Here is a 7450-nt window from a genome sequence, read left to right as displayed (position 1 = left end):
GCATGACGATTTAAAGAGATTCTAAGACCTCCTGATATTATTATTGGGTAGAGTCAGCTTTAAAGTGAATGTCCTCCAGAGGCTGAATTATTCATTTCAGGTTCTGCCAACTGCAATACCTGATATTGTCTTTAAAAAGAAATCTGAATTTTCTTCCTACTTTCATTTGGAATGGCAGTGTGTCTAGAAACCATATTCATGTACTCAAGGCAGGTGGCCTTGGGCTCCCGAATATGACATTTTATTACTGCGCAGCTCTGGTCCACTTACCTTAAACAGGGCTTGGGCTAAAGCTGAATCTACTGAGGTGTTGCCCCTGGACCTGAAATATATGTTGGCCTCTAGGCCAAAATATTTAAAAAATGTCTGTTAATCCTGTTATCGTGAACCCACTAAGAATAAGGGAAACTGTGCGCACATTTGTGAAATGGAATAAGCTTCTATCACCTTATACACTTATTAGGAATAATCCTTCTCTCCCTATAATCTTCAAAGGCTTGGTCAGAAAAGGGAATTTATTTTTCATATCTTCATGACATGAGGGACACTGCTCTCATTTGACCAAGGGGTATGGATTTCCAGCCACTCAATTCTTCAAGTTTTTAGCTTTATTTTCTCTGTTCAGAAAACACTTGAAGAGCCAGAAGGATCAATAATTGAAACTTTTTTGATTTTCAAAATGTCTCAGGGATTGATAGGGTTCCTGGTGTCACATAGAATGCAAAGCAAAAAATGGGAGGGAAACCAGTGTATACTTTAGAGCTGCAACTAACAGTGTTGTGGCTGCAACTATCAGTTCTCCTTTTCCACTAAGTTCTCCTTCTACACTATAAATCCTTGCTGATATGAGGAATGTATTTTCAGAATTTTCCCAGTCTCCTCCCGTTTTGAACTTAGGAGGGCATGAGGTCCTGGCCCACATCTGTGGAGTACCTGGCTTGGGGGACCCGTTGCTGTCCCTGTCCAGAGTCCTCCTGGTTGTGTTTCAGATCGAGACGATGCCTGACGATTTCAGCTGCCACTGTGCTGACACCTCCTCCCCTGTGTTGTCCCTGTCCTTGTCCATCTGGTCATGCTTCCGACCTGGACTAGGTTTAAATAGACTCTAGACTCAGCTCACACGCATTTATTAATTATTACAATTCTAATCTTAATATGTTCACCCGGCACAGCCAGAAGAGGACTGGTCACCCCTCTGAGCCCGGGTCCTCTCTAGGTTTCTTCCTAAATTTCGGCCTTCTTAGGGAGTTTTTCCTAGCCACTGAAATTCAACACCACTGTTGTTCGCTCCTTGGGGTTTAAGGCCAGGTGTTTTTGTAAAAGCACCTTGTGACATCTGCTGATGTAAAAAGGGCTTTATAAATACATTTTAAAAATACATTTGATTGAACTTTAAAAAGTAAATAATTACAGTTAGTGGTTACAGTTCCCATTAAGTAACTGGTTATGTTACTTACTTGCATTAGAAGGTAAGGCATTAAGTTATAACTAAGGCATTAAGTTATAACTAATAAAGGATTACTTAAATAACTAACGCATTACGTTACTCGTTACCATTATAAAGTGGTCTGACTACTGTAACGCGTTACATTGTAACGCCTTACCCCCAACAGTCGCAACAAACAACTATTTTGATAATAGATTAATCTGTCGATTATTACTTCAATTAATCGATTAATCGGATAGAACATATTGGAAAAAGTTATTGTGATATATTGTGATATTGTTTTTTCAATGTAACAAAATGTGTATAAAATCTAGGTGTGATTTTTTTTATCAAATCAAATGTTGTAAAAGTTGCCCAGCCAAGTATAGAATATTTTGAACTTGAAATTAAGTTTGATGTCAATGCGAAATAATTGCGTTTTTCAATGTTAGAAAATATGTATAAAATCTAGGTGTGATTTTTGATCAAATGAAAGGTTGTATAAAAGTGTAGAACATTTTATAAAATACTCCGGTGATAATGATTTGGTTAAAAACATCAGAATGCTTACAGATTGATTCCGGGCCGTCGTCTGTCGTTTGCTTGTAAATGTTTATAACGAAGAGCAGCATTGTTATTAATTGGAAGGCTGATAATTCTCTTCATAACTTCACAATGGTTGGCAGAAATGCAGTATGTACCGCTGGATTTCATTTCATATGATATTAGACCGTTACAACGGAACGCGGTTGTTCATTCTAAATATTTCTGGGGACCCTTGACGATTTAATTTTATTGTTTGGATTATTTGCAGTTGGTGCTATGCTACTTACAACTAAAATGATTTGAACAAACTTTGCTGTGTTCGCTGACCTGTAGTTAGTTGGGCTTCAGGTCCAGGACCATGAATAACCTGAAATTCCAAAAAGAATATGTGGTCCTTAAAATTAAGAATGGTGATGAAGCGGGCCACTGCAGTCCGAATGGTATGGGGTTAGATATCCGCCAAAAGGTTAAGCGTACGTATTGTTGGGATTGTAAGAAAATCCATCCGTAAATTGGTATGATCGTAAAAAACGTCATAGGCAAAACATGAAACGTACGCGTGAAATTACATATGTGAACGTACAAATACCCTGTTACGATGACGGACAAATAGTTTTTGCTTGTACGAATCTAGTTTTACAATTCTAAAATACAGCATCACAATCGGGACTTTTGGCGGTTTCATCTCATCCTCCCCAAAAAATAACCGAAACATTCCGGGATGAGTGCTAATATAACAAGCAGAGGCAGTGTGACCAACAGGAAATCAGGGAAACTGGAAATAGGTATCCTGCAAGATTTCTATTTTATAGTCTCTTCTTTCTTCATGCATGTATAGTGAATGCTGATTTTCATGTGCGTTACTTCTTTGTGCATAGGTTTCATGTGTAATAAAAATCACTCAAACATTTTATTATTGTGTAGGCCTACACACTTGTGGTCCCGAATACTCAAACAGCATTGCTTTATGGATCTTCGTTTTTTTCCCCCTGGGTTGCTGCTGTAAAATGAGAATTTGTTAAAATACTGAATAACTAAAACGAAATGTTAAGCAATTACTAAAGAAGTTCCAGGCCACATACAGCCATTTTACGATCATACCAATTTACGAATGTATTTTCTTACGATCCTAACAATATGTACGCTTAACCTTTTGGCAGATATCTAACTATATAGTATGAAGGGAGGCTTGGAAGCTCCAAACCCCTACCAAGATCTGCAACACTAATTAGGTAAGCTCAATAGTTAGGCCTATAATATGTAATTATTTAATATCTACAGTACCTAGCTTGTAAAACGACTGTAAAGGTTTATAACACTAACAGTCTGAAATTCTGTAAGATATTACATATTTTTAAGCTCGCTTACATTAGTTAGCCAACACACCTTGGCTAACGTTAACTTCTACAATGACGTTATTGTTTTTCTTCTATGAAGTTAGCTGATTATTCATGCCCGTGGCTCACAAGAGACGCAACGTGATTCAATAACTTTTGGTCCATTTAACAGCAAGTTTCACATGTGAGCTATGCTTGGACGACCATTGAAAAGCAGCTAGCAAAAATATATCAACGTAACGATGTACAGTACTGTAATATTTTGATAGCGTCTGGTTGGGCCCGATTTCACTATAAATCACAGAGACATGATTTACTTTATAGGTTAACAAACTGTTTACTTTTCCAGGCAGAAATATACTGAACATAATACAAATGCAAAATGGGAAGTGGACCCACGTAAAGACATCTAATAAAAAAATCGAAGGCCCTATATTAGACATGTTACAAACACGCCAAAACCTTATCTATGGCCATTCATTACCTATATTAGAGGTAATGCGAATTTCCGTACGAATTGAAAGTAAATGCATTTAATAAAATGTTTTACATATTTCGTTTATATTTTTGTTCAGTGTAAGTTGTTGACCAAATTTAGTTATAGTTGGTGGTCAAATTATGTTCACTTTGGTCCTGCTTTTTCAAAGTTCTAATTCGTGTTATTGCTTTGGCCGTTAAGGTGTGGTGACTTTTGTTTAATTGAGTAGGCCTACTGTAAGACATAAGACTCAATATTATATTTAATATATTATATAAAGAAAAAAAGCAAATCTGCTGTTACACAGTCTTCCTTGTGGGAACCAGAAAACAATACTCCTTGAACCTTAACCCTAACTCTAACCTTAACCCCAATAACCTAATCTTTAAGCCTAAACCAAATCTTTCTCCAGTGACTAAACCTGAACCTAATGCCTAAACATTAACAACCCTGATTCTAACACTAACCTATGTTGTAGATGTTACCCTAAACCTATTCCCTAAGCTGTAAATTGCCTTTTCCTTGTGGGGACTGCAATAAAATCCCTGTGGGGACCGATTTGTCAGGTTTTACTATCTTCATGGACACCCGTGTATTGTTAGAACTGGATATCACACAGACACACACTTACACACACACACACACACAGGATGAACAAATTGGAGCAGATAGAAGAGCAAACTCATTAGCTGTTTTAAGCCTGGTTCATCATTTGTCCTAAACAGCCCACTATTTCCAACAGTGTGCACATCTAGAGACAATAGCCTTATTGGTCCAGATGTAGTGAAAAGGGCATAGGGCACTATTTGGAACTGACTCTTTGCATACATGGCAGGCCAGACAGACAAGCCCCTCAGTCGTGTATATCGAGCTCTCAGACTTCTAATCTGATAACAACCCACAATGCATCACTTCAAAAGAGTCCTCTCCTAGTTCTCACAGTGAACACTATGCAGTACACTTCTTTGGTCAAAGGTAGTACCTTACAAACACGATAGGGTTCAATTGGGGATGAACACTTGTGTGAGAGAACCAAGACAGAATGTCAGTGTCAATGGGTTACAAAAACGAATTTAACATGCCACGAGCTGGATTCAATTTTAAAAAACAAACAAAAGAAGGTCATTACCTTCCATGCTCCATTAAAATTTCATGACATTACACTGTTTGTGAGAAATCACCTAATAAGATAAAATATGAAAACACCTTGTAAGGAATATCTACCTTTCCTTGTAGTGTTTTATGGGTTCCAGATTCGAGAAGTTAATTGCAAATTAAATATTAGTGCTAATATTGTTTCCCATTGGGATATACAGTCTAGGTTCATCAGTGTAATCTATTTCTGACCCCTTCTCTGACAGGATAATGTTCAGGCCACATCCTGAACCTGAATCTTCCACTGACAGGATAATGTTCAGGCCACAACCTCAACCTGAATCTTCCACTGACTGGGTAATGTTCATGCCACAACCTCAACATGAATCTTCCACTGACTGGGTAATGTTCATGCCACAACCTCAACCTGAATCTTCCACTCACAGGGTAATGTTCATGACACAACCTCAACCTGAATCTTCCACTGACAGGGTAATGTTCAGGCCACAACCTCAACCTGAATCTTCCTCTGGTAGGGTAATGTTCAGGCCACAACCTAAACATGAATCCTGTTCTGATAGGGTAGTGTTTAAGCCACACCCTCAGTCTGACCCCTCCTCTCTCTACTCATCTCATGTTTAGTCAGGAAGCTGATGGGTGACTGGTTATTTCTTTTTCATTTGCGCTCAGTTTTTTTTACTGACACATAGAGAGAGATGTGAACTCACCCTGAACTGCCTCTCCTCCGCCACTCACACGACATTCCCACTTTGAGCACAGGGGGATTGTTGTTATGCGTGACTACTTCTTGTTTCTCTACTGGAGCACTGTTTTCAGGCTATTATATTCTTCTTATTATTCCATCCTTTTGTGACTCAGCATTTTACCATGTTGTTGGGGCCTAACTGATTACAAACGGAGCGACTTTTAGAATTGAGCCATCAATATTCTGGTTCTCCACACAGGTCAGGGCTGAACGCTGGAGAAAAAAGAGAAATCAGAGGTACCTTTCCATGTCCATTGTCATGATGAAAATGTCAATTTAATGAAAATGTCCATGTTCTAAGGCTGTGTGGGGAGGTACGAGAGCACATGATCAAGATGTTTCTGAAGTGTTCTCAGTTGAAATGAATCAACTTTAGTTTGATTCATTGTCAAGCACGTTGACATAAAATAAACATGCTGTTTTGGTTGACAGTTGGATAAGATTAGTTTCAAACATCAAGACCCTGTACATTCTACAGAACATTGGCTGGGACAGCTGCCATTTTCAGAAATCCTGGTACAAAAAGCTCTTCTTTTGTAGTGCAAATGACTACACCCTTGAAAACAAACAAGCTCACTTTTGACTTATCGCTGCAAAACACATTGTTCTTTGACACAGCTCTTCTGTTGTTTTTTTTAAAACTTGTGATACGGCCCAAATGGTATCCTGTTCACCCAGGTCAAAAGTAGTCCACTGAATATTGAATAGGGTGCCAATGACTTCTAAACCATTGTTGCTGGCCCCCTTTATTCTACCTAGTGTTATGGCCTTGTTGACAGCCAATATGTGTCTCAAACAAGACCCTATTCCCCATATAGTACTCTACTTCAATCAGGGCCCACAGCAGAATAGTGTGCCATTTGGGACAGAGTGAGTTAATCTGGGGGTGGAAAGTTATTATTAGACTCCAACAGCAGCTTCATTTATGTAAGTGATTGAATACACAATACACCAGAATATCGACAAGACACAAAATCAACACGCCACATCAACAGAGCACAATATCAACGAACAACAAAATCAACTAACCACAACATCAACACACTTCAACATCAACACAATACAATACAAGACAACATCAACACACCACAACTCATCATCAACACATTATACAACATCAATACAGCACATCAACACAACAACTAGCTAGAAAACAACAAAACAACAGCACACATTCAACACAATATAAACACACCACAATATCAACATAATACAACATCAACACTTCAAAACCCCACAACATTAACACAACATCAACACATCACAACTCAACATCAAAAGAGGGAGAGAGAAAAATAATATAACATCAACACACCACAAAATTGACGGAATACACCACAACTTTAACACAACATCCACACAGCTCGTCAACACAGCATAACATCAACATAATATAACATCAGTACATCACAACATCATCACACTACAACACAACACATTACCACATTGAAACAACATCACCACAGCACAGCTAAACATCAATAAAATACGCCACAACATCCACACACCACAACATCAACACATCAAAACATCAGCGTAACACGCCATAGCATTAACACATCACAACATCAAGAAAACGCACCAAAACAACACAAAAGAGTATCAACATAACCCAACCACAACACAGCCTCAACAAAACACTACCTCAAAACAAAAAATAACACAAAATGTTTCATTCATCTCTCCTCTTCCAGCCCAGCCATCATCATCTACTGCATGTCCTCCTTTCTAATGATCCCCTTAGGTACACCCACCATATGGGCTGAGTTGGAAAGACGTACTGCTGTCATTTGTGACTCTGT

General features: G+C 38.4%; 1 long non-coding RNA gene across 1 annotated transcript; it reads left to right on the top strand.

Annotated features, from left to right (window-relative positions):
* Positions 1-2579: 2579 nt before the first annotated feature.
* LOC109615710 lies at positions 2580-5277 on the top strand. Its single transcript, XR_002196682.2, has 3 exons — positions 2580-2757; positions 3133-3204; positions 5149-5277. It is a non-coding gene; the product is annotated as an uncharacterized LOC109615710 (long non-coding RNA).
* The last annotated feature ends 2173 nt before the right edge of the window (positions 5278-7450 follow it).

Source organism: Esox lucius, chromosome 4, assembly GCF_011004845.1.
Source record: "Esox lucius isolate fEsoLuc1 chromosome 4, fEsoLuc1.pri, whole genome shotgun sequence".
In the NCBI taxonomy this organism is placed as follows: domain Eukaryota; kingdom Metazoa; phylum Chordata; class Actinopteri; order Esociformes; family Esocidae; genus Esox; species Esox lucius.
Note: the sequence above shows the minus strand (reverse complement) of the source record. Positions and strands in the feature narration are given on the sequence as shown.